Source organism: Cebus imitator, unplaced genomic scaffold (assembly GCF_001604975.1).
Source record: "Cebus imitator isolate Cc_AM_T3 unplaced genomic scaffold, Cebus_imitator-1.0 Scaffold56, whole genome shotgun sequence".
Taxonomy (NCBI): domain Eukaryota; kingdom Metazoa; phylum Chordata; class Mammalia; order Primates; family Cebidae; genus Cebus; species Cebus imitator.
In genome coordinates this window covers 1,176,567-1,195,296 of record NW_016107371.1, presented here as the reverse complement: position 1 = coordinate 1,195,296, position 18,730 = coordinate 1,176,567, and the positions used below count along the sequence as shown (strand labels likewise).

Below are 18,730 nucleotides of genomic sequence, written 5' to 3'. Positions count from 1 at the left end.
TTGAACTTTACCTTTCAGTTTGACTTAGTACAACGTTTCAGAAGCCGTCTTCAAAGAATAAAACACTACATGCATGTGGCGTATTGGTGAACATGATTTTTATTAGTTAACATTTATATATAATTTATTAGGTAATATGATCAGATAATAGGATCTCCATATAATAAAGAATCTTTGTCATCAAAAAATTTTTTTAATTCTATTTTTTAATAGAACAAGAAGTTTATTACTCCCACTCAGTAATTCGTGGGGCTTTGATGTTAAGTCATATATAATTCGAGAAATACCAGGAATCTTCTTAATTTCAGTGACCATCTTTAACACCACCTCTACAGGGATCTCATTGCCAGGTGCTGGAGGTATACCAGTCATGAAGTCACTAGCAATAAAGGTTTGAATAACCACAGATCTTTGGCATGAAGGCTGCTTTTGAAGTGGGTCCTGATCAAAATGTAATAGTGTCAAAATCCCCGGCATCTGGCTGATTTTCCCAGCGTACCCAGACTCCCTGAGAATGTTATGGGCCTCAAAATCAGCTTGGCGTAAAGTACTGAGCACACCTGTTGTCAAGAAAGTGGGAGTAATATCTGTAGGAGGTTCTTTAACTGGTGGGTCAAATATATAAACAACTACGCTGTTAACGTTGTGACACATGCGAGGTGTAAGCCTAGCCAGAAAAATAAGAGATTCCCAGTCAGGTTCATCTTTACTGGAGATTCCACACACTTTTTTTTTTTTTTTTTATAAAAATGTTTTATTAGGCCAAACTACTTACTATAAAAATGCTTTAAAATGCAGTAGGAGAAGATGTAAAGACTCAAAGAAGTGTATAGTGACAATGGCTATCAGAACACATTAAAGAATCCACACTGCTTCCCCCCTTTACCTAGAAAAGGAAGCTTCTAGGCTACCACCTCCTCCTCGGTTATGGAGTCTTGGTATTGCTGGTATTCCAATACCAGGTCATTAAGGTTGCCCTCAGCCTCGGTGAACTCCATCTCATCCGTGCCCTCGCCCGTGTACAAGTGCAGGAAGGCCTTGCCCCTGACCATGGCTGTAACTGTTCGGAGACTGTTTGAAGAGCTCCTGGATGGCTGTGTTGTTACCGATGTAGGTGGCCGACATTTTTAGCCCCCGGGGTGGGGTGTCACAGACGGCTGTTTTCATGTCGTGAGGGAGCCACTCTGCAAAGTAGCTGCTGTTCTTGTTCTGGATATTGAGCATTCGCTCATTCACCTCCCTCATGGACATGGGACCTCTGAAAATGGCAGCCACCTTAGGTAGCGGCCATGACAGGGGTCATAGGTGGCCATCATATTCTTAGCATCAAACAGCTGTTGGGTGAACCCAGCCACGGTCAGGGCCCGGTACTGCTGGCTGCCCTGGCTGGTCAGCGGGGTAAAGCTAGGCATGAAGAAGTGCAGCCAGGGAAATGGAACCATGTTCACAGCCAGCTTCCCATTCAGCTGGGCCGGGAAGCACAGGCACATGGTGACCCCACTCATGGCAGCAGACACCGGGTGATTCAGGTCACCGTAGGTGGGTGTGGTCGGTTTTAAGGTTCTGGAACAGATGTTATGGAGTGCTTCATTATTGATGCAGAACATCTCGTCTGCATTTTCTATGAGCTGGTGGACGGAGCGGGTGGCATTGTAGGGCTCCACCATGGTGTCTGACACCTTGGGCGAGGGCGGGATGCTGAATGTGTTTATGATCCTGTCTGGATACTCCTCCCAAATTTTGCCCATGAGAATGGTACCCATCCCAGACCCAGTTCACCCACCCAGGGAGTGGGTCAGCTGGAAACCACTGACTCCATCAGCTCCGCGCCTTCTATGTAGTACCCCTTGGCCCAGTTGTTCCCGGCCCCACACTGACCAAAGATGAAGTTGTCTGGTCTGAAGATCTGCTGAAAGGGCCCTGAGTGCACGGAGTCCATGGTGTCTGGCTCCAGATCCATGAGCACAGCACGGGCCATATACCTGCCACCACTGGCCTCGTTGCAGTACACATTGATGCGCTCCAGCTGCAGGTCACTGTCCCCATGTTAGGCTCCAGCAGAGTCGATGCCATGTTCATCAGAGATCACCTTCCAGAATTTGCACCGATCTGGTTCCCGCACTGTCTGGTTTGCGTGAGCACGATCTCCCTCATGGCCAAGGCGGCACTAGGGCAGTAGGAGAAACGCGAGGAGGAGGAGCAGTCACACAATTTTTGCCTTTCTGCGCAGGCAACCTCTCCCCTTCTGACACAGTTCTTTGATGTTAATCTAATTTTCATTAATTGCTAACTCTAAAGCAACAGAGCTTAAATCTTTGAAAGGACTGCTTTTCATACAATCTTACTGTGTGAAATTTGTGCTTAATAGAAAAGTCATTGGACCACCAGCTTTTTGCCTTAGAGTTAGTAGGCCGGGACTGTCTAAGTCGTTAATTTCTATTGCTTGTCATTTCTAGTTAACTTCTATTGCTTGACATTTCTATAACCCTTGGCAGTATTCAAAACACTTTTATATCCGTTGTTATTTGACCCACAATGGAGTAACAGCGCCCTGAGGCAGAGAGACAGATATTTTTTAAAATTACCCCCTTCACTTTTTTTTTTTTTTTTTTTTTTAAATTAGGGGATTGAAGGTGTAAGAGAGGCAAAACTTTTCCTCTTCCCTTTTAGGATTTGTGTGTGTGTGTGTGTGTGTGTGTGTGGGGAGAGGGGTGGTGGCTGGGCCTGGGTCTTAAGATAAACGGGAAAACCCCAAATTTATTTAATGCAAGTTTTATGTGGCATGGGGGCCCTTAGAAGGAAATGAAGACCCAAAGAAGCAGTTAGAATCCGTTTCTTCTACATTGAATTGCACAAAGAGTAGTAAATTGTGAAGCGGTGTCAAGGCAAAGGGGCTTGGTCTAGGGTAGTTAATTGGGTAAAGAAACTACTAGGAAAATACGGGTGAGTTTATCAAGGTTTGTTTGTACAGATTTTTCTCGGCCTCAACTTTTTTTCCTTGATATTAAGAATGTTGCTTTCCTTCTGGTACAGGGAGGACATTTTTCCACATGGAAATTTTATCTCCTACTTTTAAGAAACGGAAGGTCAGAGTGATCTTGCACGTGCTGCTTTTTTTTTTTTTTTTTTTCCCTAACGGCCTTTCATTCAGAATAGATAATATGCCAGAGCAGCATATTTTGTAGTGGTACATTCTTAATTATTTTAGAGTTTGTGCCTCTTTTAAAATCAGTTCTTACTAGGAGCAGACCTGGAACTAGAACCTGTTCCTGTCCCTAAGGGTTGCTCATTCATGATGGGCCAAGTATGAGGATGGGAACGGAGAGCTCACAGATTGTATGGGAATTGTCTACTTGCTTGTCTGTCTTCTTGATTTGACTTTCAGCTCCTTGAAGGTGGAGGTTCTTTTATTTATCGTTGGATCCTCAGTGACTAGAATACGGCTGGCACATAACAGGTGCTCAGTTAACATTGTTAAGAAACAAGTCATAATAATGTCAACATTTTTACCTCTGCCTATCCCACCTCTCACCCATGCCAAAGGCAGACAAAATGTTGAACAGAAGAATTATATCTACAATAAATAGGCCAAAATATGGGCACAGACCAGGAAGCATAGGTTATCCATTTGCCAGAAGCACTGGGTGAAGGACACTGAGCTGTAGAAAAGCACAGAAGAAACTGAGAATCTAGCTCCTTTCTTCGGGGAGCTCAAAGTGTCCTCAGAGAAACAGAACACCCACCATGAAAACAATGAGGAAAGTCACTCTCAGTCTGTTTGGTTGGCTGTACCTTCTTGGAAACTTAAAGTTTGGGGGAGGGTGTGGACATGCACTGCAAACAAACCTTAATCTCAGAGGGAGAAGGAAGTAGAAGAACTCTACTCTCATTTTCTTTGGTTCTATAATTACCCGCACCTACATACAAGTGTTTCTATGCATGAAACTAAATTCAACAACTGGTCAAGGGATGAATCATTCCAATTAACTGGAATAGGTGAACTTTGACAAAGCTTCATTTGGCATTTTTCTTTAAATAGTCAAGTAATCATGCTATAATTTAGTATCAGTAAACAATTGTTTCCATCCTTAGCCCTACCAGAACTAATATTTTCCAAGTCCTTTACAGCTGTACTTTTCAAGGTTCAGTCCTCAAGCCACGTACTTAAGTATCAGCCTGTGAAATTTGGATTCAGGGCACCTGAGAATCTTCTTCTTTTTCCCTTAGTAAACACTTTATTTTGAAATAATTTTATATTTACAGAAATATTGCAAATGTTGCAATAAATGTTGCAAATATACTACAAAGAGTTCCTGTATTTCCTTCACCCAGCTTTTTCTGTTAACTTCTTATAGACCAAAATAACTTGTCAAAATTAATAAATTAGCATTGGTGTAATAATACGAACTAAGCTACAGACTATTCGGATTTCACCAATTTTTCCACTACTGCCCTTTTGCTGTTGAATCCAGGCTATCACATTATATTTAATTCTCGTATCTCCTTAGAGTCTTTGGATCTGTGATAGTTTTTTAGTCTTTCCTTGAATCTGATTTTTAATAAGCTCTCCAGGTGGTTCTTACACACCAGAAGTGAACACCATTGCTCTTCCAAAGCCAGGGCACACCTCACAGGTGCTGAGAAGGGGGACCTTCCCTGGCCTGAGTGGTGCTTTGTGCTCTTTGTCCCAAGTTGTGCCCATATCATTGGGGGATCCAGTAGGACACATAAGGCACACTCTGGAGAGAAGTTAACAAATGGAACACAGCACTATTTACAGAAGTGTAGACAGAAATAAGTGAAGAAATAAGGGTTGTTAAGGCAACCAGGAACTATTTAGAGTGAAAAGATTTGATTCACTTTGGGAAGAGGGAAGAAGAGTTGGGGCCACCCAGCGGGAGCAGTAGTCAGAGATGTGCCATTGGAGAACAAGCATTTGCCAGAACCACCGGGCTCTGAAGTAAGGAGCAGTGGAGCAGGACAGACCCTGGACTTACCTCCTTTAGCTTAGATCACCTACTGGTGCCTCCTGTTGGTGGAACTCAACAAGAAGCAGAGGGCAGGGAATGGACCATATTGTTCCTGTGCATAGAGAGGGAGAGAAGGGCGGAGAATTGATGTGGAGACTAGATCCAGGGAGGAGTTGAAGTGACAAGAACCAGAATTGTTTTAAAGTAGAATGCAGTAGAGATAGCCTGGCTAGTTAATTGTGCCTGGATTAAAACTTGTGCTCTGTTTATTAATTTACAGCTACTATGTTATTAGGCGTCCACTGCTTAATTTTTTTAATAAGTGAGAGATCCAATAAAAACATTACGTGTAGCCTTGGAAACTATACAGTTGCAAATTCAACAAATATCCTTTTAGTGAGTTTATGATATGATGAAAAACCATAGCTTCCAGCTACATAAGTAAATATCCAAACTGAAGAAAAGAAGTACCATCTGAGATACAGCCTTAGAATTGATAATGAATTTTGAGAGTGACATATACTACCTTGTAAGGTTTGGATAAAACAGTGCTTTTTTTTTTTTTTTTCTATTAACTCTCCAGTTTTTGAAAGGAGAGATGATTGCCCTTTTTGCAGTATAGTGAATCAAATTCTGAACTAAATGTAGAGCTAAAGAAGAAGATTCAGAAAATGTTTTTCAATTTTTTTTGTAATTGCAAAGGAATAAGCTTGAATGGAAAAGAGCTTATATTATTATTTTGTTTTTAGAGAATAATAGTCTACTTTTATTTTTTATTTTTAAAATTTTCTATATATATAGCTGCTTTTATTTCAGTAGGTTTTTGGAGAACAGGTAGTGTTTGATTACATGAATAAGTTCTTTGATGGTGATTTCTGAGATTTTGGTGCATCCATCACCCGAACAGTATACACTGTACCCAGCGTGTAGTCTTTTATTCCTCACCCCCCTCCCACCCTTTCACCCGAGTCCCCAAAGTCCATTGTATCATTCTTATACCTTTGCATCCTCATAGCTTAGCTCTCACTTATGCGTGAGAACATATGATGTTTGGTTTTCCATTTCTGAGTTACTTTACTTGTGATAATGGTCTCCAATTCCATCCAGGTTGCTGCGAATGCCATTAGTTCATTCCTTTTTAATGGCTGAGTAGTATTCTGTAGTATACATCTATATGTATACATTTATACATATATATATGTGTGTGTGTATATATATATACACATATCACAATTTCTTTATCCACTCATTGATTGGTGGGCATTTGGGCTGATTCCATATTTTTGCAATTGTGAATTGTGCTGCTATAAACGTGTGCAAGTATGTTTTTTGTATAATGACTTCTAAAGAGCTCATATTATTCACGCATCCATGGGACTTACGTGGAATCACTAGTCTTTAGAGCTGGACTTTCTTGGGCGTTATTTGTTTTTTATTTTATGGTGAGTGTGAGTGGGTATGATTTTTTTCCCCACATTTAAAACCAGGAGTAGAAGTTAGAAAAGAGGAATATTAGCTATACTTAGCATTTTTTGTCATTAAGTTTGACATTAAATACATTGTTTTCTAAAAGAGAAGGCTAGTGGAAGTTCATTTTACTCATGCATATTTTTCAAAGGTATGGGTCTTTTGTGTTTGCTCATCATTTTCAGCAGGAAAGGGACACCTTTATCTTTATTTTAAAGAGTGGTTACACTGGGGTCTTGGCTGGAAACAGAATTTTCCTCTGTGGGATTGAATGAAGAGAGTCTAATGAAGGGACTATTGCAGACCCCCGGGGAGGATTATAGTGATAAACAGAGGGTGATCTGGCTCCCAAAAACCAGCAGCAGTGGGAAGCCATCACCATCCTTGGGCCCCGGAAACAAAAGGAGCAAATCATGGAGTCTCGCGAGGGTTATAATCATGGTGGAAGGGCCACTGAGAAGAAGCCAGAGCTGGGAAGGGACATGCCCATTGTGGGACACTGCAGTGAAGTGAAGAGAGTAGGAAAAGCAGCACCCCATCACACTCCTCCCATTCGTCAAACCCAACAGAAGCTGGGGGCATGGCAGTGTAGATGACACTGGGACAGTGAGAGGTGGAATATGGCTAGAGGAAGTGTGGGTTGGGGAGAGACGGGCAATACTAGCAAAATGACCCATTGCAATTAAGGCCCCCAAATTATTTCTTGTGACGTTAGGTTTTCAGGAAATGAAAAGTAGATGCATTAAATTAACAAGTAATCAATCCATTTTCTTTTTAAAGAGTCAGTTTTGTTTTAAAATGACTTGCTACTCTCCTAGCCTGTTCTTAAGTTTTAGTGCATAAAGACCCTGTTCCTCTGAGTTTTCTTAGTCTCAGTATGTAGAGAGAAAGGTGTTGACCTTTAAGAATGTGGAGCCTGGCCTGGCCAACATGGTGAAACCCTGTCTATACTAAAAATACAAAAATTAGCCGGGTGTGGTGGCACATATCTGTAATCCCAGCTACTCAGGAGGCTGAGGCAGGAGAATTGCTGGAACCTGGGAGGTGGAGGTTGCAGTGAGCCAACATCATGCCACTGCACTCCAGCCTGGGCAACAGAGCGAGACTCCATCTCAGGGGAAAAAAAAAAAAAAAAAAAGAATGTTGTGTCTGCATTTGACCTCAAGGGGCCTGGAGGGATCGCACAGCTGTTACTGGTTGCCCCAAATGGCATTTTCATGGTTAAAAATGGCTGTCATTACCTGAATGCTCTTATTGTCTTAATGAGTTATTTCTGTTGGAGCTAAATGAAATTACTAAATAATCATTTCCAGTTGTTCGTTGATTATTTGTGCATAAATTATTTAATGAAAATAGACTTAGATGACCCAGTGGTAGAAAGACCAATTTCTGGGAAAAACATCCACTGTAGCCTCTCACAGCCCCAGTTGTAGATGATTGGAAAACAAAAGCAAAGCAACAAAGTGATCTTAAATGCTCTTGGCAACTTTAACCAAACCTGGTCCCAGGATCATTTAAGAACTTCTGCTGTGAGGCTCAGAGAAACAGAGCTGAAAATAGACCAGTTGCAGCAGTTTCAGTGGAGCGACCTGAAAATGTTTTCTTTAGAGGGAGTTTTCAGTGAGCAATAAAACGGTATGCCCAGAAGATTACATTCCTGGGAAAAGACATTCGTGTTTGATTTTCCTTTTCCCGGTGGACTACCTCTCCGAAGTACTTGGCATCAAGTCTTTAAACACAATGCAGTGAAAGCTTCTCAGTCTCTTATCTGCTGTGCTGTTTTTGTCTTATTTAATTTCTTCTCCTCTTTGTGATGGATTCTTGGGCAAAGCTACCTTCATCTGAAAGGCCTCAGAAAAAAATAAATAGAAGCATGCTCTTTAAAAATTTTATTTATGTATTTACATTGTTCATTCATTTACACTGTTTCCTTTGTTCCCTAGCCTGGAACAATGTCTGGCCTGGCTTTGTCCTCAGTCATATTGGCTGCTCTCTTTATATCACAAAATGTTAAGTTAAAACGCCAAAAGTGGTCATAAGCTATTTGCTTCAGTGGCTAATTGGCTTAAATAAAGTTTGAGAGTCTTTGACTCTCAGAACTTAAATGAGCTTAATTGAAATTTTAAGCAAAGCTTAAAAAGCCAGATTTCTCTATCATGCCTTGTGAAAGGAGTGTCATGACTTTGAGTAGCTGGAATCTGTAAGCTGCTCATAGTTAGTGATTCTAAGCAGATACCGAGGCCTCTCTTGCTCTTACTGATCTGACTTGTGCAAAGAGTTCCAGCCAGCAGGTATGGGGAATGCAACGCCATGCTCACTTGTGCTTTAACCTAAGAACCTGAAGCCGGTGACAATGGTGGTTAGCACTGATGTAAAGATAATCTCCTTTGCAGCTATTCTTGTCTGTGTCGGGATTATTTTCCAAATCACTGTGGTTGTAACATTGATGCGTCTTTAACTCTGTTGCCTGCCATAGTCCCTGGAGGTCAGTTAGTTGCCATGGTTGTCTCTCCTAGCTCTGAAAGATAGATACATTTCCTTTTCCACTGTAAGTTTCATAGGCAAGGACCTTCTTTCTGTCCTGACTTACCAAGACGACCTCCAACAAGTCTGCCTGCTCTTTAGTGTTCCCTTCCTCTTGCCACAGTAGGCTTCTTAGACCTAGATCATATTTGTCAGGATCTGCCTCTGCTTAAAAACTCTCAGCCATTTGTTACTTACAGAGTAAAATCCCTGTCAGTCACCAATGAAGACATTTTTTTGTGAGCAACTGCTATGGGCAAGATCCAATGCTTAGTACTGTAGGAACCCAGATCATGTCCACTTGCTTATTCACCTTGTGTCCTTGATTAGTTTATAATTTCCTGTAGGCCAGGAATTGTACTTGATGTGTAGAAGTGCTCAGCAACAGGACTGGCTTTTCATCAGCATCCTTGATTACATAGCTTCAGTTGATGATAGCTCATTAAGGTCTACAGCTTGGAAAATTATATACATAGTCTTCTCAAGGCTGTTAGATATGACTCCTAATGTTTTTGAAACGGTCTGTTTAGAATTCTCTTCAGAACTCATAAGTTGTGAAAAGAGTCTTATTAGTCCATCCTTTTGTTTAAGACACAATTTACTGAATGCCTGCTTAGTGCTAGGCATCATGTCAAGCCCTTGGTATGCCAGAATGTGTGAAAGCCCACCAAGCACACTGGCAGGAATGCACCAGAGGCAAACAAGCTTGGGTTTATTACCTTGTGCTGCAGTAAAAGACAGTCACACCATGGAGAGGTGTGGGCATTTCAACAGGCGGAAGCTTGGGAAGAATATCTTATAGAGTTTTCAGGGCTGAAGTTAGTCATAGGATGCCGTTGGAAGAGATTGGTCAGAACTTGTAAACCAGGAAGTTGCTAGAACAATCAGTGCTTGTATCTTGAGGACAGATGACTGTGTGGCGTTATAGGTAGATCAGTTTGTCTGTGGCCTTATTTAGAACATACGTGATGTAGTTTGGATGCTTGTCCCTACCCAAATCTCATGTTTGGTAAATGTAAGCCCCAGTGTTGGAGGTGAGGCCTGGTGGGAGGTGTTTGGACCATGGGGGTGGATCCCTCATGAATGGCTTTGGCCATCCTCTTGGTGATGAGTGAACTCTTACTCTGAGTTCACACGAGAGCTGGTTGTATAAAAGCGTGTGGCCCCTCCCCCTTCTCTTGCTCCTGTTTTCACCCTGTGATGTGCCTGCTCCTCCTTTGGCTTCCACCATGATTGGAAGCTTCCTGAGGCCTCCTAGGAGGCATAGGCCACTATGCTTTCTGCACAGCCTGTAGAACCATGAACCAATTCAATCTCTTCCCTTATAAATTACCCAGGCTCAGGTGTTTCTTTAAAGCAGTGCAAGGATGGCTGAATACAGCATGTGTCTGAACGAGCAGGTGTAGAGTCTGAGTTTAGTTTGTTTTGCATGTCATGGCTTAAACAGTTTTTCAGTGTCATGAGTCATAATCCATTTTGCAAGTTACAGTTTTGGTTTGATTTTTCAGATCCCCTCACATCTTAATTGCCAGCTGAATTGGCTTTCCCTTCATCAGAAGGATAATGACAAGTTCCTGTTCTCAGGAAGTCCCCAGTCTGGGCTGTTATAATTTGATATGTACTATAATAGAGATATAAATAAGGTGTTAGAGAGTTCAGAAGAAGCAAACTTTTTAAAAAAGAAAAAAACGAAAACTTTGTTGAAATCCTACCATATGCAAAGCTCTGCACAATTATGTACTGCTCAAATAACGTACATTATTTTATCTGATCCTCAGCAATCTTACAAAGTAGGTATTATTTTTCTTTTAAACACTGGGGTCAGTTGGTGGGAAATAGGGGAGGGACGGTGGGGAGAGCTGGGGAGGGAGCTGGGGAGAGATAGCAAGGGGAGAGATGCCAGATGTAGGTGATGGGGAGGAAGGCAGCAAATCACACTGCCACGTGTGTACCTATGCAACAATCTTGCATGTTCTTCACATGTACCCCAAAACCTAAAATGCAATAAGATAAATAAATGGGGAAAAAATTAAATAAATTTTAAAGTCAAGAAAGCGTGATGCCAAAAAAGTTAGATGGCTCATTCAAGGTCACCCAGCTAAGAGATGATTTTAGGACTTTATTAAACAAACATTTGCCTGGTATTGTTCTAGGTGCTTTATATAAACTCCAAAGTAGACCTTTGAAGTAGCTACTACTCTATTTTATTTCATCACTAACAGAAATGAGCCTTGGGGACATGAAGTAACTGATCTAAAGTCACAAAGCTGATGCCCATGTAGTAGAGGAAGGATTCAGACCCCAGTGGTGTGGCTCTCTGGGCCATGCACATGGCCTCTTTGCTTTGCTGCTTCTCCTCAGCCCTTATTGGACTTTCACATCTGTATCTTTAACCACTGTGCTAATGTGGCTCATGGACAGGAGAAGCTTCACAGAAGGGTTGACATGGGGGCTGGAGCTTGCTAGATAGATAGAATATCTCTGGATGGATCAGGAAGAGAAGGCTGTGACATTTCATTCAGGAACAGCAGCCCTTGAGGAGCCCTGGGAACAGGAAAAGCTCTGCTGGGCCAGGGGTGGGGTGAGGCTTGAGTGTGTAGAATCAAGGAGCTGCGGGTGGCAGTGGTAGAGATGGAGACAGGTGTTGGAACCAGATTGGGACTTCACACACGCCCCTGGCATTTGGTCAACAGGATGCTTCTCTTCCCAATACCTCCCTTGGCTCTGAATGGTTACTCTGGTCTCAATGCATCCCCTAAGGATAGAGATCACCAAAGATACTCATACTGAAGGCAGTTCCGGAGAAGAAGTTCTAGAAATGTGTTAAGGAAAAGAAGCTTTAGGAAAAAATGCTGCCTAGAGATATTCTTACGGCAATTGCTTTGATGAACATTACACTCATTTTAATGTGTGCATCCTTATAAGTTAGAGAAAGAAAATGTCACTACTTTTCAATCAGTCCAGAGTCTGGAAGAGCAGCTTTTATTTATGCAGTGCTGGGAGCTGACTTGCGTTTAATGTTCACATCAATTTTTATATAAGGGAGATGCTGTTCATGTCTTAGTTGTATAGATGAGGAAACTGAGGCTCAGAGGACTCCAAGGGGTTTGACACACCACACAGTGATCGGTGGTAGAGCCAAGATTTCAACCCAGTTTGATTCCAGACCTTGTTCTGTCACATTACTTCAAGAAGTCTATGTCCTTTTAGTTTGTGAAAGTGCAGTATGTCCCAAACACAATGGCCAGTCTTATGTCAAGGAGAGTCAGTAGTACAGAGAGGCAGGAGCAGCCTGGAGTAGTGGGAAGAGGCAGTAGTAGGAGGACCAAGAGGAGGGGACTCGTCAGAGCCTTTCCCATCCTTCCCCATTCTGTGTCAGACCTGCCCCTGCTTCCCATCCTTGGGACTTCCTGGTGTAAAATAGTATCCCACCCAGTGTTACTCCTTAGACAGCAAGAGATAGTCCAAAAACTAGACTGAAATTCTAGGTCCCGCTGTGAGCAGTGGCGCTCTTCTTCACATTGCTGGGACATTGGTTCAACAGCCAATTAGCGTATGTATTTGTGTTGAACCTTCTGTTATCAACCTAGTAGTTTACTTATTTAACTAATGACAGGTGCCCTTGTTAGGTGCTGTGGGCACAGAAAGGTCTTTGATGGCTCTGGAAAACTGATGATATTTCTTAATTTGGGGTATGGCATTCTAAATTTTTGTAGCACCAGGGAAAATATGGTGGCAGCAGATAATGAGTCCAGGGCTACACATTCTGGAAATAAAAGGAATGATTTGTTACTATCTTTTTTTTTGTTCCCTGTAGTGTGAGCTTATGGATCAGTTGTATTAGTTGATTAACTTACTGTAAGTAGGATTTGTCCCTTTGTCCCTTTGCATACCCCTGCCATCAGTGGTATCTAGTGTGGCTAATAAGAGTCTCCATGTTGAGTTAGGCCACCAGTGTCTGAATCCTGATTCCTTGGCTTATTTTGGACAAGTTATTTAAACTTCCTATGCCTTACTTTTTTATTTTGAATATGGAAATAAGAGTATTTACCTTATAGGGTTATTTGAAAGATTAAGTAAAAAAATCCTTGAAAATCACTCAGCACATTACTCAGCACATAGTAAGAGCTCAGGAAAGAATAAGAATAGTAAATGTCGAGTGAGCCCCTGTTGTGTTCCAGGCCTGGGCATAGGCTGAGCACTGCACAGCTCCCAGGGGTGCCTTCCACATGAACAACGATGTGAATATTGCTCTGGAATTGTGCGGCACAACGACCCCATTCCAGAAACTGCTCTGAGTGCTTCACATGTGTTAGCTCTTTAATCCTTAAAACAACCCATTATTATTCCCACTTATAATTCATACAGAGAGATGTTAATGGCTTTGCTCAAGTTTAGCCAGCTGGTAAGTGGCAAAGTTGGGGTGTGAGCCATTCATATTATTGTGGTATGGACCAGCACAGTTGACCTGTCAGTCGTGAAATGGAGGAACACTCTCCTTAATAGTTTGGCTTTCTTTATTAACCCATAATGCATGGCTTGTCTTTGTGTATTTTAATATTTCTTAGAAGCAGTTTATATTTTGAGCTTTTTAAAATAATACATATAATTGCAGTTTAATAATAGAAATTCAGAAATTCACTTGACCTTGGGAAAAGGTTATGTACTTTTATTTATCAAGTTCAACTATATGTGATTAGGGCAAAGGAAAGAGGAAATGGGGGTTGGCGAGAGAGAGGTGAGAACAAGCCCACCGGACATTTGAGCAGCACCAGCACATCTATCTGCCCATCCACGTGGCTCCACTGAAGGATGTGTCACCAGCCCATGTTCTTCACTCAGATGGCTTCAGTTCTCATGTGACTTTCATAATGCAGGCATCGTGCCACATGGCGTGTAGCAATGCACTTTTCATACAACGTAGCCAGTAAATGAAGCCAGATACTTTAGCTGGTACTCAACCAGAGAAGCAAGGATTTGCTCCAATATCAGAAGAAAAAACTAGCTGTGCTAGAATTGTTGACAAGTGACATGGAAAGTCCCCAGTGAGATGCCTTTCTGAGGGATTTTCAAGAGGACCATCCTCTTCAAGAGACCATTTTTTGCCTGCCTAGTGATCAGTGACTTTCTGAAATGGTTCTGGACCCTCCATAGCACCTCTCTTGAACACAGACCAACTAGGAAAAGCACCAACAGATTTGTTCCATTCTTCTCTATTTTCTCCTACTCTCAACCTGAGTCCTCCCTTGACCTAGCCAGCCCCTTTGCATAGGATGGTTTGCTGAGCTGTATTGCTATCTCTCTTCAAGGTCCTGTATTGCCTTTCTCTTTTGGCACTAGAAGCCTCTGGCCCTCTATGCCCTTCCTGAACTTTCTTGGCTCTTACCTGCCTGGGAGGAGAACTCAGACACATGAATTAGTACCATTTATGTTATACGTAACTTTTTGCAACCTTCTGAATATTTCAAAATTAGTTTTCTTCCTCCCAAGATTTCATTCAGGAGGCCAAAATGAGAAGGTTTTTCATTTTAAGGTTAAAGTCTCTGTGATAGTGAGATTACAATAGAGATAGATCAGTGCTGACCCCTTTTCCCTCAGATTCTCATCCTGCTTGCTGCTCTAAGGGTAGCAGCCTCATAGGAACAGATAGCATTGGTGGCATTTTCATGAGAGCTTAGGGGCACCTGACAATTGAAAGCAGTTATGACAAGGCTGTGTAGTTTCTCTGATTGCCACATGGAGGCAACTCAGGGCGCCATCAGAATTGGAGGAGATGAGTCTTTATATAAAAATAGGATGTTGTTGATACAATGCAGTCAAAAGAGGAATCATCATGCCCTCCACACCCTAACAAAACATATCTTCCTTTCTGCTTAAGACCCAAATAAATTACTTTCTTCCACTGCTATTCACAGAGCTAAATTAGAGCCTAGCTGAGACGGAGCAGAACTTTTTTTGTCTAGGACAAAGCAAATCAAAATGGCAAAATTACCAGTTGCTACGAGGGCCTAGCCACAGTGGGCACTTAGGTATTAGTTCATCTGCTATTTGCTGAGGGGATTTTGTTCCACAAGTTACTTTTGTCAGGGGGCTGTATTAGGAGAATATTGCTTGCCCTAATGCTGTGGGAGTCTGAGAGAATGTAGCTGTATTAGTCTGTTTTTATGCTGCTGATAGAGATATACCTTGGACTGGGCAATTTACAAAAGAAGTAGGTTTAATGAACTCACAGTTTCATGTGGCACAGAAGCCTCATAATCACGGTGGAATGTGACAGACACATCTCACATGGTGGCAGACGAGGGAAGAACATTTGTGCAGGAAACTCCCCTTTATAAAACCATCAGATCTCATGAAACTTATTCACTATTACAAGAACAGCAAGGGAAAGATCCTTCCCCATGATTCAGTTACCTCCCACCAGATCTCCCCCTACGTGGGAATTGTGGGAGCTATAATTCAAGATGAGATTTGGGTGGGGACACAGCCAAACCATGTCACTGGCTTAGAAATGTGAATACGGAATCTGAATTGAGCCTATTCTTCATTTTCCCACCTGATCACTTTGAATTAATCAGGATTGAACTTAAGTGGAATGCTCCCTGGCTTCCTCAAAGCTGGGGTCATTGAACCTCTTAGGTCTTGCTCATAATTTCTCTCTCAAGGTTGTCATCACATTTTGTCAGAATTACCTGTTCCATGCAATTCTTAAAGGTTGAGACTGTGACATAATTCGTACCAAAACCAGTGTCTGGCATATAATTGGTGCTTCCTTGTGGAATGAATAAGTGAATGAATGAATGATGTTAAGATGTTATATTTCTCCTTTTTTCAGCAAGTTTCTTAAATAAAAAACCAGATGGATTCTACAGGGGATGTGACAGGATCATGCAGGGTCTCAACAAAAGCACTATCCAGGCATTCTACTTACTGAACCAGCTGTGCTGGGACTTTTATTTAAAGAAATATGTTGTGAAAGGTTGTGTTAACCCTCTGAACCCAATTATTAGAGAATGTGAAATTGTAAAAGCTTTGAAACCTTAAGATAAATGCAAATTCTTTTTCTTGTCATTTCTGTACTAGAACCAGGAGAATGAGAGGGCCTAGGACCAGATGTCTTTAAAGTGGAGTGGGCACTTACAGATACTGCAGTTCTAATCAAATGAGGGTTAGTCCGTAAGTCACTTATTCTGAGGAAACTAAAGGAGTTTAGAAAGCCAGGAGAAGCAAGTGAGTTAGCCAGAAGAATATCAGCAAACAGGACTATAGTCCATCGCGCTAAGAAAAGGATATTTCCTGTCTCCTTTAAACTGAATCTGGACAGCTCCAGGATTAGAATCAGTGTTCTGGGTTTTTATAATTGAATATTATATCACAAAATTGTTTTCCAAGTTCCCACATTATCATTTTAAACAAAGTCATAGCATCCTATTAAATCAATCTGCTCTAATTTGGCTGGTTGGTTATTTCCAATTTTTTAAAAAAACTATAATAAGTAATGTTGCCATGAGCATCTTATTGTGTACAAAGTTTCTTTATTCCTTTAGGATGAATTGGTAGTGCATTAAGGGTGAGAAACATTTTTGTGGCTCTGGATACATATTGCTAGAATATTTTTCAAAGGGCTGTAGTGAATACATCCAGGGCCTATTTTAGCTCCTTTTGAAAACTGTGTGCTCCCACTCACTGTCATTCACTGCTTTTGTGATCACCTGTTCTTGTTATAAATCTGAAACTGTATACGCCACGTTGCTCCCTCTTTGTCACTTGCCACACAGCTCATACAAAAGCCAGGTTCCCATGAGGTTCAGTCCCAAGAGAGCACCAAATTCAAGGAAATGTCCAACAATAAAAGTCAATTAGAAATATTTATTTTCAGTCTTTATTGTTTCTCTCAAAGAAATCTAGTGGACATTCTTGACACTCTGGTCCTCTCCTTTTCAGTCATGTCTTACGCTGCACTTGCTGGACGCCTCACCATCTCTCATCCCATTGCTATCTCACCTCTCATTCGCTTCTCTGTTTTTGTTTTTGTTTTTTTTTTTTCTGTTGGCACCTGCTGTCTAGTTCATTTATCCAGCCATCTTCCCAAAGCCCACACAACCCGAAGGGCTTTGTTGCTGTACAGAACCTCTCTGGGGAAATAGAGTCTAAATGTCCTCTGGAGGGTTTTCTCACTCTCAGACTCAGACTTCATGTAACAAGGGAAAAATCCTGAAGCCGACCTGGCAAGCAAGAATATACCTTCGTTAGAAACAGACAAGGGTGGGGGAAGACCATGGATAGTCACATGTCAATAATTTTGTCCCCATCACAGATGATAACAGCAATAATAACAACAGCACATGCATGTTAGTCAGGCCAGGCACTGTTCTAAGCACTTGATGTGTATTGTCACTGAATCCTCATAACAACCTTATGAATTAACTAACATGATCAACCCCATGTTTTAAATGAACTAACTGAACTAGACAATGTTTTAAGTTTCTCGATGTCATACAGTAAGTGACAGAGCTTGGGATGTACACTAGGTGGTCTGGCTCTAGAGTCTGGGTTCTTAATTACTGTACCATACTGCTTCAGCTTGCTTATATACATACACACACATACATGCATGTGTTAATCTGTGATATATTACATATATAACACTTTTTGGATTTTTCTTATTTTGTCAAAATGTAGAGCAAGAACATGAAAACACTATGGAGTACCCATTTCTTATGAGTTATTTCTTTTAATTAAAAAAATTCCTTTTCCAAGTGACTTTGTGCTACTGTGTCAGTCTGTATGTCAGATCTTATTGATCCAGGCTATGGATCTTTATTACTTCTTGTGATGAAAAAGGCATGCTTTGACAAGGTCAGTGGAAAGATGCAATACATGTTAGACTCTGGAATATTCATCTAGTAAAATGGATGTGCTAGTTTACTGATGGGGCAGTGCTGAAGCTCTGAAAGAAAGGAGTTTGTAATTTGATTTTTACCCATTTATCAAGTAAATGCACACATCCTGCCTATGTCTCGGGTTTGTTTTTCATGCATCAGCTTTTATCATTTATATTTTTCTTTCAGATATGCCAATCAGGTGCCCCAGTTCATTGTTTTCAGCCCAGAGACATGCACTATGCAGTGCTCAGATAAGATACCCCTTCTCCTTTGGAAAAATTGGTCGCATATTACATACATGGACACACTTTTCTCAGTCAGAGGACAATAGTAGGAAGTTTTTGATTTTGTTCAAGAAGAAAATGTCTGGCAATTTAGGTCACTCTTCACAGGAAAAATTGCCTTTAAAAACATTAATCAAACATTCGCTTTGAAATGCTGCTGCAAGTCTGCTCTTCAAAGAGGAGTGCATGTTGAGAAAAGGCAATAGCCGTCTAGTTTTCTATAGTGGAAAAAACGCTGGAATAGGATTGAGGAGATCTGAGGTTGCGGTCATTTCTGCTGATTTGGGGGGTTTATTATCCTCTGAGTCTTACTGTCTTCATTTGTGACATGAAGGTTTGCACTAAATAATGTCTATACCTTTCTTCACACATAATAAATTTAAGATAAATCTTTCTACAACCATCTGATCTTTGACAAATCTGACAAAAACAAGCAATGGGGAAAGGATTCTCTGTTTAATAAATGGTGTTGGGATAACTGGCTGGCCATGTGCAGAAAGCAGAAACTGGACCCCTTCCTGACACCTTACACTAAAATTAACTCCAGATGGATTAAAGACTTAAACATAAGATTTAACACCATAAACACCCTAGAAGAAAA

At 41.3% G+C, this 18,730-nt stretch overlaps 1 protein-coding gene and 1 pseudogene across 5 annotated transcripts in view; one reads left to right on the top strand and one right to left on the bottom strand.

Annotated features, from left to right (window-relative positions):
• Window positions 1–18,730, top strand: part of NCALD (neurocalcin delta) — a 446,431-nt gene that overhangs the window by 124,446 nt on the left and 303,255 nt on the right. The window lies entirely within an intron of this gene.
• Window positions 203–5,602, bottom strand: LOC108304648 (annotated as a pseudogene). The gene has a single exon (XR_005200342.1). The product of XR_005200342.1 is annotated as a tubulin beta-8 chain-like (transcript).